This window comes from Cricetulus griseus (genome assembly GCF_003668045.3).
Source record: "Cricetulus griseus strain 17A/GY chromosome 1 unlocalized genomic scaffold, alternate assembly CriGri-PICRH-1.0 chr1_0, whole genome shotgun sequence".
Classification (NCBI taxonomy): Eukaryota; Metazoa; Chordata; class Mammalia; order Rodentia; family Cricetidae; genus Cricetulus; species Cricetulus griseus.
In genome coordinates, this window is record NW_023276806.1 from 207,417,183 (window position 1) to 207,431,745 (window position 14,563).

The following is a 14,563-nucleotide window of genomic DNA, read 5'->3' on the forward strand; positions in this document are numbered from 1 at the left end:
CATGGCTAAATTAAACCAATTAACATGTTATATCACACATATTCATCATTTTTGTTTTTGAGAACACTTAATGTATATTATCTCACAACTCTTAAAATATAGCATATTGTTATCAACCATATTTATCATGCTCTCAGTAGACCTCAAGACTTCACAGAGTCCATGCCTCTTGTCCAACTGCAGTTTTATATCCTTAAACCAATCGTTTCCCCATTGTTAAAAGACCCACTTTGAAGCCTAATAGCCACAATTCTGCTCTCTGTTCCCATAAGTTCATCATCTCTAGGTTACACATACAATTGAAATTGTGTGACATTTGTCTTCCAGTGTGTCACTTATTTTTTTTGGCAAGCATATAACTTTACTACTTACTAAAGATGAAATCAAATTTACATGCACAGGTGAGCACTCACTGAAACACCTTGGATTCATCACATATTTGAGTTTCAATTAGCATATATATATATATAATATATATATATATATATATATATATATATATAGATAGAGAGAGAGAGAGAGAGAGAGAGAGAGAGCAATAATAGCAATATGTTATGCATCAATATCAGCAACAGCTTTTCCAGGCTCTGCAGACATTTGAATAAAATTGTAGAGACATCCAGCATGCTCCATTTAAAAACAAACAAAAAACAAAAACAAAAAAACAAACAAACAAACAACAACAAAATGTAAAAAACAAAATCCCGGAAAACATTCCTTTAGAACTAAAGCTAACATGATAACCTGGTCTGTAACACATAGACCATCTTTGACACTATCCTTTTTACATCCTGGACCAGGATGACCTGCATGAGGGCTTTATTACATTTGTTTCCTGATAACTATTTCAGTTTTTCTTCCTATTTCTCTTTCATCAGTGATTTTCTTACTACTCTACTAGGAAGAATCATAATAAGTTCATCCATTTTAAGGATTCAGAGATAAAAAGTTAATTTGCTTTAACCACCACTCAAGTCTCAAGGGGCCTCCATTTGTGTCTTGTTTAAGTTATCTCAAGATGAAAATACTTTTACTGGGCTAGCACCCCATTAATAAAATCAAGGCTCTGTTCCTGGAGTGGAATGTTCCAAATCAATACAAGCATAACTAAAGGTACATATGCATGAATGTTTTGTCTTAAATAATAAATACACCATCTGCGACTATGTGGAACTGGGAAGTGTTGTAGCAAATAAAATAACCCAGCAAGATAGATAAATACCTTCATTTGCACTTACATGGGGAATCGAAAACAATGAAAACACAAAGGCAGAGAGAGAATACAATTTTCAGGACTTGGCGGTACTCTCAAAACTTTGAAATTGTGGTGAGTAATAAGTCACTTATTTAGGAGAGCAGTCAACTGTTCAAAGATCTGCATTCCAGCTTTACCTCTATTCACATTTGCAGCATATTCTGTTGCTACCATTTGTTCATATCTGTTGTCTTCTCTACTAAACTAACCCATTGAAATAATGTGCTAACTGCTATTCACTTTGAAATTTTAGGTTACCTTCTACCTTGGCAGGCACTTGAAGTTCATGGATCAAAGACCAGAATAATTGAGAGATCATTGCATTTCATGACCCTGCAAACTTAGTGATCATTTGAGAAACAGGATTTAAAACCTACCTCTTCGATGTCCAGAACAAACAAAGTTGCACTTCGAATATCACCCTTAATAATTAGCTATTAAATTTGAGTTTATAAATTACAATAGGCTTAGTTTCAGTTTTCTTATCTTTTATATTTTTGGAAAACACTTCATGTAGATAATTCACTGGCTGAAGACTGTAGTCAAATGTGATCAGGAAGCAGATTTCTATTACAGGTCTGAGTTCCCTGTCCAGCTACATATCTTACATGAAACTGTGGACACAATTGCTTGGATTAGCTTTTCAGAAAGTATTAAAGCAAATGAATAGACCTGAGTCTAACACTTTATGTTTGAGAAGTGAGCTACAGAAGTCCCTGGAATTGATGTGACTTTTGTCATTATTACAATATTGGAAGGTACAGTCAAGCTTTGTTCAAGGTGAAAAGCAATTTAGGAGACAAATTGAATATTGGCAAGAGTGGTTCTAATTTATTACAGTTTCAACTAGTTGGTTGGAAAGGAGAAACTCAGAAGAACTTTGCAAAAATTCAGAGGTGAGCTGTTCCTCTCCTTCACTCTTTTGTCTGTCTGTGTGGGGACTCACACATACACTAAGTATTTGAGCTTTACCATTTTGATTCACTTGCTGAAAACAATGCTTATCTCTATCAGGGAATCAGTTTCCCTTTAGTGTTAGATGTGACCAAATAATGTAAGTTTGGCCTCAGTAGAAGTGAGGGCAACATGCAACCAGAACCAATGGCAAACCTTTTACCAACCCTGGAAGATAGGCAGCCTCAATAAGCTGCAAGCATTCCCTAACCCCAGTGCTCATCTAATTTATGACCAATAATAGAGTTATTTTCTGATACCCAATGAAAACATCTGCCTAGGTCCTTTAAAATAGTCAAATTTCTTGTTTATTATTTTTTTATTTATTGATTTGGCTCCCAAGGTTTCATTATAGACAACAAACAACAAGACATAATATTATATTAATCATTAGATTGTATCTAATCTCATGACCAGTTGCCCTACCTCTGCAAGTCCAGGTGGTGATTTTGCAATAATTGTGTTGGAAAGTTGCCTGTGTGGTAGGCTGTTCTTCCCTTCTTAATCAGTTTGTTACTGTTATTTCATGATTGGCGTCTTGGCATTTTTAAGTTTTTGAGTAGTCTGGTGTTGCTAAAATCCTTTCAGTTTAATACTGCTTTTTAGGACTCTGACTAAGATCACCTATTCATTTTTAGTGGTGGATTGTATTTGTGTCATTCATATTAACAGGTCATTCTCTGGTAGTAAGCCCCAACCATAGGAGGAAATGTAGCTTGTTACAATAAATGTTAATTAGCTCAAGAATTATAGTGATAATCAATAAAGCATAGTTTTTACATTAACTTCAAGACTTGATTTTCAAACAGGAATGTGTGGATTGATATTCATATTTATTACATATAACACAGCTTTTTAATCAATAGATATTATTTTGTAAACAGCTGATATCTAATATTAAAATACAAATTTTGTCCTTTTTATATTCTCTAAGTCTTGGGCCTCAGACTATATGCTAGAGTCAAACTCTCTTTTATCATGTAATAATTATGTTCTGCTATTTGATATGGAAAGTCTTGATACATTCCTGCCTTGTATATTATTTTACAAACACAAACTTCCATTACTGATGTTTGACTTAAAGGTCTTTTGGTTCTTAATCATTCCATGCCTCCTTTTAAGGGAAACATATTACAGTGATAGCAGGAGTTTTCTTCATGTCAAAAAGATCCATCACTCAACACTTTTAATATGTGCCCAAGCAAATATGAATGGGACTGTCTGAATTCACTGTTAGTTTTTCCTATGCAGGTTTGCCAGCATAAACATAAAAGACACAAAAAACTAGGATAAAGAGAAAACCTCACACTAAGGGATGAGTTGGCCACAATAACTTAAAACTAGGCATCCTTCATGGAATGGGGAAGGGGGGTGCATGTGTTCAATATACACACATCTGTGCATTCTCTGTATTCAATAGCTTGTCCCTTTAATATTATACAAATATGCCAGTGTTGTTAGTTGTTTTTAGTCTTTACTCTTTTGGTTCTTTTAAGGGCATGCCACACAGCTCCCAAACCAATACATGAAGTCTAATCCTTACTTAGGAATCCTCAGCCTTAGCTTGGATTGTTTCTATCCAGCTTTTCTTAAATTATCCTGTCTACCTTTTGTCTATGGGCTTTTATCTTTCTCTTTTCTATATACTTTTCTTTATGTCTTACTGTAGCTGGGTGACTGGCCCCTGTTGTCCTCTCTCTTCCTTTTCTCACTCCTTGATCTCTTTTTCTCCTATTTATTTTCTTTGCCTGCCAGCCCAGATCATTTCTCTCTCCTGCCTAGCTATTGGCTATTGAGCTCTTTATTAGACCAATCGGGTGTTTAGGCAAAGTAATGCAGCTTCACAGAGTTAAATAAATGCAACTTAAAACAATGCAACAGGTCTTTTCATCATTTGACAAACATTCCACAGAATAACCAAATGTAACACATCTTCAACTAATATTCCACAACATGCCAGTGTTTATATGAGATATTATCCATGTCAGAAATTGCTTTTCTATTATTTGCTTTTGTTTCTTTATTTATGGTGAGGACAAACATTATAACTATGGCTATCAGTTATAGTTGAACAATGGGGGTCAAGTTCCAAGCTCAGGTTAACTTGGCTGCAAAATTAAGCAAAATATGACTGACTTTGATGAAATCCTTTCTGAACTCTAATTCTATATAGATATAGAAGACACAGGATGTATGTTCAATATATCTAAATACATTTTATGAATCTTAAATATAGGATATAATTTTATCCTTATATACAATTTTTTTGGAATCTAACTTAGGGTTGTTGAAGTTTCATAACTTAATATCTTCCAGTAAAAGTGTTTTTAATTTATCCAAATGATTTTAATATATTGTTAACAAAATTGTGTTTTCAAAAGACAATATGTTATTCAAAGCATGGTATATGCTTATATATTCAAAATGTTATCTCATAACCCCTTATATGGGGATTTCCTTACACTCATAGGCCTTGCTAGTGAGGCATTCTACCATATGTTTATATTCCCAGTTAAACTCATATAGTATACTATAAAAGGCTTTAGAAAGTTTCAGAGAAACTTTCCTGCAGTCCTAGTTCCTACAGTCAGATTTTCCATTAATGTTATAAACTAATATTTCTATAGTAAAAGTAAATCATTAACTGAAAGCCTATTATAACCACCTACCTTTATCATACAAATTTTAATGTAGTAGACTCAATCATGCCTTCATAGCTTTATGTCAAGCATCTCCATTATTATAGTTTTTGAGACTGTAACATTTTAATGTTAGTATATACAACACACTAAAAGTGCTTCACACATGGAAAGGCAGTTGGAAATATTTACCAAACACTCCCATATGTTTAAACCATCCTATATTGTTTATACTAACATGAAACTAAAAGATGAGAAATTGCACAATGGAAGAAAACACTTGTAAACAATTATGAAACAAACCAATAAAATATGTGATCAGAAGGCTGTGAATAATGGCAGAGCTTCTGAAAACAAAGATGAGGGCAACACAACTTTGAAAGGCCATCTGTGCAAAAATATCTAATGTGATCAAAACTGTAATTGACTCTCAGTAGAGAAAAACAATGATGTTTATCTTTTATTTCCTTGTGCTGGCCTGTGTCTTCACTTTCATGCTTAGTTTCTATACTTCATGTAAAGCAGAAAGGTTAGATGAAACACTCCTGGACTGTCTTTGGGTTTTTTTATAGTATGCTCAGGTGTGTCTCACTCAAAGACACCTATGAATCCTGGGGTCCAGAACTCATAAGTATGGTTTATTTAAAATTACATAATTTACAGGTGATATTAAGTTAAAGATACCAAGTTCATATCAACCTGGATTTATAATGGACCCTTAAACCAATGGCTAGTGTCATTCTAAAAGCAGATAGTTAGATAGATAGATAGATAGATAGATAGATAGATAGATAGATAGATAGAGATAGACAGATACAAGAACAAAAAGAAAAAGTTGGCAGATGTAGGAATTATGATATTGCTGTCAGTCAACTTTAAGAGTTGCAAGCAGCCACTAGAGGTTAGTAGAGAAGCTAGGATAAAGTTTCCCTTACACTGTCAAGAAAGAGTTATTATCTGCCTCAGCGTAAGTGTAGACTTCTGGCTTCCAGTCATGCTCAGGACAGATTTACATTGCTTTTCAGTATCAAGTGCATGATAACTGGTTACAGCTGCTCCAGGAAACCAGATCAGCTTTTCAAACTGATTTTCCCCAACTATCTTGATTTTCTGTGAACTTGTCTACTTCCAAGTCTGAAAGCTAATTATTGGTGTGCACCAGTGTAGCCATTTATGTTAACTCCTCTGATTTATTTAGTACCTCATCTCCAAAACTGGGCTTATTCCTTAAATATTATTAAATATTATGCACACCAATTCCCTATGTCTATTGTATTTGTTTAGTTTGATGAACAAGAAGCTGGTTATAGCTGGTATATACTTTGATAATAAAGGTAAATTTGCAAAGGTGAGTAATGATATAAAATGTAGGATATAGCACAGAGTGCAATGAAGGTTATAATTTGCATGGAAAGAGAAAAATACTAGAAGACTTAAGGTAAAAATTGAAAATATTCACTATTCTTTACAGTAGAAATACCTATACACTAGCAAATAGTACAAAAGTGTCTCTCAATGTTGTACCAAGACCAAAATCATGTGACATTTTGGCTAAATCCCAATGACCCTAAGGCAACTTTTCAATATAGGTGTGATTAGATTTGCAGAGCCCAGGGTATTCATGGGAAATATACAGTTAATAGTTAATGTTTTTAAGACTTGAAGGTCTAATTAGAAATTTAAGAAGTACACATTTGAATATATAATAATAAGTAGTATATTATAAATGTCATTCAACTGACAATGACAGAAATCAGCTCCTATTTTCATTGTGAATTATAAAGATTCGTTGGACTTAAGCTTTCTATAAGCTATAAACTGCATATAGAAATATGTAGCTATGTGATGCTTAAAGCTCTTCAGCTGCAATTGGAGATATTTGCTATTCATTTCCAAACATATATCTCTGAAAAATAAGGCAAGAATTATTAACAGTAAAATTTTATCATCATCTATATAGCACTGAATAGTAAAAATAATATAACAAATCAAGATTTCCTAATCTTTAAGAAGTACAATTTTCTCCTTCAGACTTTATTTTGTCTTTGAAGACAATGTTTCCTGTTTCATTCCATTAAAATGTAGTATTTTAAGATGAAATACTACTATTTAATAAAGGTTGACATGATTACCTATAAAAATGATTGCCTCCCCTTTGCTTTGCTCTGAAACATATGTAACCAACAATCTGTTTACATAAATATACCTTTGCTTTCTAAAGGGAAGAAAACGCCATGATTATTAAAAATGCAGCTTACTTTTTCTGAAAATGATGAAAGAGCAAAGCAAACTATAATAATGTTCTGCAAAAATAATTGTATGGAAATATTTGTTACCAACTAAATACTTATCTAAATACAAAGCAGATACATCTATCTTTGATCATTATTATGCCATGAATAATAAATGGATCTAGTTAGGTTTTCACTTTGTTGTATTTTTAAAAGCTAGCAAACATGCCCAAAGCAATATATGATCTAACCTCTGTAAAACAGATAAATATTGGAATTCTTCCCTAATCATCTCAGTATTCCCACTTATAATAGAAAGGCAAAGAGAAAACTCTATGACAGAAAGTAAGAAAACAAATGTTCATGAAGTCTGCTGAGCTTCAGCTGAAGTGGAGTCTAATTGTCAGCATCTTCAACTAACATGATTCCAATCTAACTAAATAAAATTGATGCCCATGTTTTTACAGCAAGAGCCCTTTGGAGGGAGTATTGCTTAGAATAAGAAAATTGGCATAGGCAACTGAGTTTCATCTACCCCAGCAGTTTGAATATGATTTATACTTCTATAATGTGGTTTACAAGAATGTGATTTTTTCATATAAAATCACATTCTTTAAAATTTAAGTGCCTTGTCTAGGAATCCAGCAGAGCACTGCTCACAGAATCAACTAAGCAGGGATCATACATGCTCCCAGAGACTGAAGTAGCAATTACAGAGCCTGCACTGGTCTGTACTAGGTCCTTCACGTATATGTTCTGGTTGTTCAGCTTGGGGTTTTGTGGGACTCCTACCAGTAGGAGTCAGGGTATCTCTGACTCTTGTGCTTGCTCTTAGAATCCTTTTCCTCTTAATGGCTTGCCATGTCCAGCCTTGATATGACAGGATGTGCCTAGTCTTGTTGTATCTTGTTATTCTACATTTGATTGATGTCCCTGGGAGGCCTGTCCTTTTCTGAAGGGAAAAGAGGAACAGTGGATCTGGGGGAGAAGGGAGGGAACTTGGAGGAAAGAAGGAAAGGGAACTGTGGGTGATGTATTGTATGAAAAAAAGAACAAACAAATAAAATTTAAGCAAGCAAAACAGATTCTTGGCATATAATGTTCAATATTTGAGAACGTGGTTGTTCAAACATTGGCAATATAAAAAAATGAGGCTTGACTCAGAGTGGGTTTCTTTTTTTGAAAACTTGCAAGTATGATAACACTGCTTAGAGCTGTTCATCACTTAACCCTGAGAATCACAGTAGACATATTTTCACAGAGGCTTGGGGAGAAAGAGCTTGACAGCCCAGTTGCCCAAATTCTTTCAGCTGTTGATTACTTTAATTAATTATCTTACAAATCATCTTTATGGATACAACTGATCTTTGATCAGATCACATTATAACCACCCCTGAAATTAATTTCTTAGTGTTTCTGTGATCCAGGCTAAACCACAACTGAAATCTCATTCTTTCCATGAGTCTCACATTCCCACACATCTATAGCATGTTTTGCTCTCCTTAATCTAATATTTATTTTGCTTGCTGCCTTTGTTTCAGATCTGAGAAGTACTCTGAAGAACTACAGAGTTCAGTCACAGGGGAGCTTTGATCTAGGGGCAAAGAGAGGATATGGTTCGAGACGAGCAAGCAGGGGCAGTTAAAAAAACCATCCCATCCCTCTACTTAGTCATTTGTCTTCCTAACTAAGGCCCACACTGCGTCTCTGACTCGAACCCCTCAAGTGCTGTGTGAAGAGTCTAGCCTTTTGGAGGTTTCTGAACATACTGAAGGACGTGCTCATTACTCTCTCAATAGTCAAGCAATATGCATCAAATATATGTTACCCGTTATGAAAGCTGCTGTTTCACAATGTAAAAACACCAAAGGTTAATTTTAATTAATTTAACCCAGTGGTTCTCAAATTTTCCAGTGCTGTGAACCTTTAATACAGTTTCTCATGTTGTAGTAACCTCCAACCATAAAATTATTTTGCCACTATAATGAAAAATAATGTAAATATCTGATATGCAGGGTATCTTATACACAGTTCTCAAAGGGGTTGAGACCCACAGGTTGAGAAACACTGCTTTAACCTATGTGTAAAGTGGATAGTTGTGGTCTAGTTGTGAACTTACCTTGTGTGTTAGATGTGATGGCCTTAGTTTTGTTTTCATTTGGAGTTTTAGCTTTTCATTTTACTCATGAATGATAGCTCATTTACTTTTTCCATAAATCTCATCCCTCTCATTTTGCAGAATTTTAGGACTTTATTGTGCTACTGTTCTTTATTCAAATGGCATTTTAAATTCCCTGGAAGTAGTTGTGTCTATTCAATCTGTGATATTGAGCCAGAATTACTCGTCCAGTATTGATTGATTTCTTGGGGGTCTTGATTGCCATCTTATTGTAAATGATGACAAATGAACATATTGAAATTGGCCCACAAATGTTAGGTAATTTCAAAATGCATCACTTTTCATGCTGACAAGGTGAGAAACACTTGATTTAACTGAATAAAGAAGAATCTGTTTGTGATTTTTGTCTCATATTCTAACTTGCATAATTGTGTTCACTTGTGCTACTGTAGTGTGCTTCATATATTTGTTATTTTATACTTTAAAAGTTTAAATGCAATCTACAATTTTACCTTTAGTTTCAGTGATTTTTATATTGATTACTTTTAGCATTATAATAATCAATACAAAACAGTTTCTGTGTCCATTTTTCTTTGTATCATCACTGAATATAACTTTGTGGATACAGGAGCCTATGACCAATTAGAAATAACTTCAAGGTACTTTTCGAATCATAAGTACTATGCCATACTAAAACCCATTTCTCCCTTAAATCATTTTGTTTTGTCATTCTATCAACTACATCCTGTGGTCTCTAAGCAAACATCACTTTGTTACACTATTATGTATTTTTCTAGTATGTTTGTCTGTCATAAAGTTACTTGATGTAAGTAATTTAAATTATCCTCTCATATTTTTGGTTGTGAACCTAGCCTTTAATGTCTGAGCCATCTATCCATGCCAAATGGAAATCCCCAGGAATCTATGAGGTTGATCCTAGCTAAGATGGAGCCTTAACTGACTACCTCCCATAACCAGGCAAGATTTCCAGTGGTGAGACCGGGACACCAACCCAGCCAACAAACCCTTTGACTTACAATTTTTCTGCCTATAAAATATGCTGGGGTAAACATGGTGAATAAATTGTGGGATGACCAAACTAAAGACTGCAAGTCTGGAGACCCATACCCTGAGAGGGAGCTCACCCTTAAGGTCTAGGATCCAGAGGCAAATGTGGTAGTTTGGAAGAAAATGACCCAGAATGGGTCATTAAGATTAATGGCTTTGTTGGAGGAAGTATGTCACTTTGGGCATGGGCTTTGAGCTGTCTTTTATTCAAGCTTCCATCAGTGTGACTATCTGTAGACTTCTAATTGCCTGTAAGATATAGCATTCTGAGCTCAGCACCACATCTGCCTGCACCGTGCTCACTGTTGTGATGACAACAAACTGAACCTCTGAAAATGTATTTGAGCCACCCCAATTAAATGTTTTCTTTACAAAAGTTGCCATGTCCATGGTGTTTCTTCACAGCAATGAAAACCCAAAGACAGCAGGATAACCCAGAGACCTGGGATAGAACAAAACATGAATGGCAAAAAAAAAAAAGTCAATTCCTAATGATATTCTGCTTTACTCATAGATTGGTGTCTAACCCAAGTATTATCAGAGAAGCTTCACACAAGCAGCTTATGGAAACAAATATGAAGACCCACAGCCAAGAATTAGGCAGAACTTGGGGAATCCTATAGAAGAATTGAGAGAGGATTGTAGGAACCATTGGGATCCACGGCACCCCAAGAAAACCCACAGAACAAATCAATCTGGGCTCATAGGGACTCAAAGAGATTGACAGGACAACCAGGGAGCCTAGGACTAACCTAGGCCCTCGGCATATATCTTACAATTATGTAACTTGGTTTTGTTGTGGGGCTACTAACAGTAAGAACAGGAGCTGTCTCTGACTGTTTCCTGCTCTTGGGCATATTCCTCCTATGAGATTGCCTCATCCAGCCACAATAGGAGAAGATATGCCTACTCTCACTACATATTGATATAACATGGCTGGGTGATATCCATGAGATGCCAGCCTATATCTGATGAGAAACATAGGAGGAGGAGTGGATAGGACTGGGGAAAGGAAGTAGAGCTGAGAAATTGAGAGAAGAGGGAGGAGAAACTGGGATTTTAAAACAAAACAAATCAAAAAACAGACAAAACATCTGCTCATTATCACTAAGGCTATTTTTGGAACTGGAGGGTAGGAGTCAAGGATCTACACTGAAACCATGACCACCATAGGGAATTGTGTCTGTAGACTTCCCACTGTGTTATCTAAGGACATTTCATTGAGTCAAAGAACTGTTAGAAAGAGAAAGGAGAAAAGTAGTAGAAACCAATGTTTTTGAAACACTTAAAAACCAAAGTGGTGTCGTGGTCATCATAGTCTATTCTTAATATAATATCACAAGGCAAAAATGTTACTGATTTTTACAAAGAAGGTGTCTGTTTCCACTGAAACAATTCACAATGATTTTTCTAAATGGGCAATAAATTGAAATTTTAACTATTTCAGTTATTTCACCCACTCTGTTATAATGCCAGTTCTGAACTGAGCAGACATAGGAGCTATTTTCAAACTTCCCATTCATTCTTTCATTTAAAACCCAAATATCAAAATAACCCATTAGTCTTAAAACACTTTAAAGAAGTTCATCTCAACTGCTTTTACAAGACTTTCTTTTGTTTGAGACATATATCAAATACTTTTAGTATTGAGTAGTTTAATTTCAGTCACCACTCCCTGCAATGAAAAATAACTTCATATTTATCTTCCAAACTTGATCTTTGTAAATTCAACCATTAGTTCAGCACATTTCAGGACAAAGAATTCCCAGGTTCAGTTACTGGAAATTATGATTATCTAAAAAGTTCATGAGAAGAAACTCTAAGCCAGGTTATCTAGTGCTATAATGATAATCATAAAACCTGTTGTCCATGACCATAAGAACATTTGGACAAAAGTGTTAGAAAAAGAGTTTAAATCCTACAAATAATCTAAGGGTTGAGGGAGTTCATATTAAGAGATAGGTGGGTCTTCTCTTGAGTGTATCCCATCTGGCTTCACAAAAATTCCGTGTTGCTTACACTGTAAAGAGCTACAGAAATACAAGCCAAAATTATGCCCTCCATTTTTCCTTGATAATTTATTAACCTTTACATGTGTTACACTCTTTTCCCATGGAGGCAGGGTCTAATCATTTATCACGGCAGGCCTGGAACTTATGATGTAGACAATTGGCCTCCAATTTAGAGAGATCTATCTCCCTTTTCCTTTGCACTACCTAGTATGCACACCTGGTATGCATAGTTTATTCTTGTTAATACTTAGTTCAAACAGTAAATGAACAAAGAAAGCATGGCTTCAGATTTCTAAAACATAATTAATAATCAAGAAAGGTCTAATGGGAAAGATCCTGAAGAAGTTATTTTAATGTTGAGTAAGTCAACTTACAAGCAGCACACAATGAATCTTTGGTCTTATGAAAAAGTTAGTTAACAATCTTGTCAATTATATTTAATATGCATCTTAATTCTTAGTTTGTATATAACTGTGATAAGAAGACAAAATTATTTTTTATCAGTAACGAATCCATAAGAATGATTTATTTGAGAAATAGTATATTGGAAGTGCTTTAAATAACATGAAAAATAAGGAGCATAAAACTCACAGTTTTTTGTGTTTCCTGAAGGAAAATTACTGGCTCCTGAATAAGCAAATGTTCTTGTTCAATGGGAAGAGAAATAACCATATGTTTTGGAATAAATTTACCATGAATTTTATGAAAAGATAATTTTCACAAAATCTTCACAACTTTGAGCCTGTCAACAACACCCTCACATCTAAGTGACAGAGGAGACTTACAAGTCTCTACCACTCCCTAAGAGTTTCTGCTTGGTCAAAAGTTGATAGAGGAGAAAGCTTCATCCTCAATATTGCATCTACTGATGAGGTACATTCTCCTTTAACAGAATTCACCCTGGCACTATTGTAAACAAGTCTAATGAAACCCACAGAGTCATAAACACACAAATAAATAAATCAAACATAGAAAGAGGGCTAATTGGGAGTAAAAGGTGTTGTAGAGGAATGAGAGATGGCAAAGTGAGGGAGTTGAATATGATCAAATACAATATGTTTTTGGATGACAGTAATCATGAAACTGACATGTATAATCAATACATGATAATAAAATATTAAAATATGGATTATTATTTTCTTTTCCATGACTCCATGCATCCTTCAACTATATGTGAATGTAAGCCAACAAGTAAAAATATTAAGTATTTTGGAGGCATGATAGCAATAACATCATCATGATGAAATGCCCTCAATGCTTATATCTACCTACTTTTTAAAAAGTGAGGGCACAATCCCAGAATTTAATCAGAAAGTACTCTGTGTTGAATTCCCTGTCAAATGTGAAAAATTAATGCAGGGGGAAATCTGACATTTAGAAATGTCCTTCTTTAAAAATGATTACTTTGGCTCTCCAGGGCTTATATATTTTAGCATAATATAAAGGAGAGTTGAAAGTTGAACAAAATTCTCTTTGTCCACAAATCATATTGTCTAAAATGTAATCTTGATTAAAATAATCAATAATTGATTAAATAACCAATAGTTACCCTAGGACAATTACTAAGAATGCTTGAGAGAGATAACTCATTGTATAGAAAATGTATTTGCTCATTTACATGATTCATCATAGTATTTAACTCCAGCCATAAAATGAACCTGACACAGTAAGTATCTTGTTAGGAATGGTAAATTTGCAAGGGAAATAATAGAAGTTACTTCTTTTTTTTACTTTCTTCCTGTTTAAAGATGAAAGATTTCCTGAACATTCATTAAATACCATTGGACTCATTTTCATAGTGATATTCTTGGAAAGAAAAAGGTATAGCAACTCTCATCCAGATCACAAACCTTCATTATTTGGAACTAAAGAAGAGTCATTGGGTCATATCCCCAAGAGTGAAGCTCCTTTGGAGATTAAAAAAAAGTTGAGTGCAACTAAAAGGCCAGTCTTCACTTGACCAAAGGAAGTATGGCCTGACAACATCACACATCATGATGATTCCCTGTCATCTTCCAGCTGTGCAAAGTGATCAGATGCGCTCTCTGGTTAACAACATTATGGCTGTTGGGTCTGTCATCATGTATTACCTCTTTGAATGATAATCTGCATTCCTTATAGACAATCCCACCATATATATGGTGCTGTTCTGAAACTCTGTTATCTTCCATTTCAGATTTTCCCAATTAGAACCCCATTTTTCAACCCTACCTTCATGATTGAATCTATTTTCCATTCTATTTACACACGTAATTTATCTTAGATGTCTTGTTATTGTACAGGCC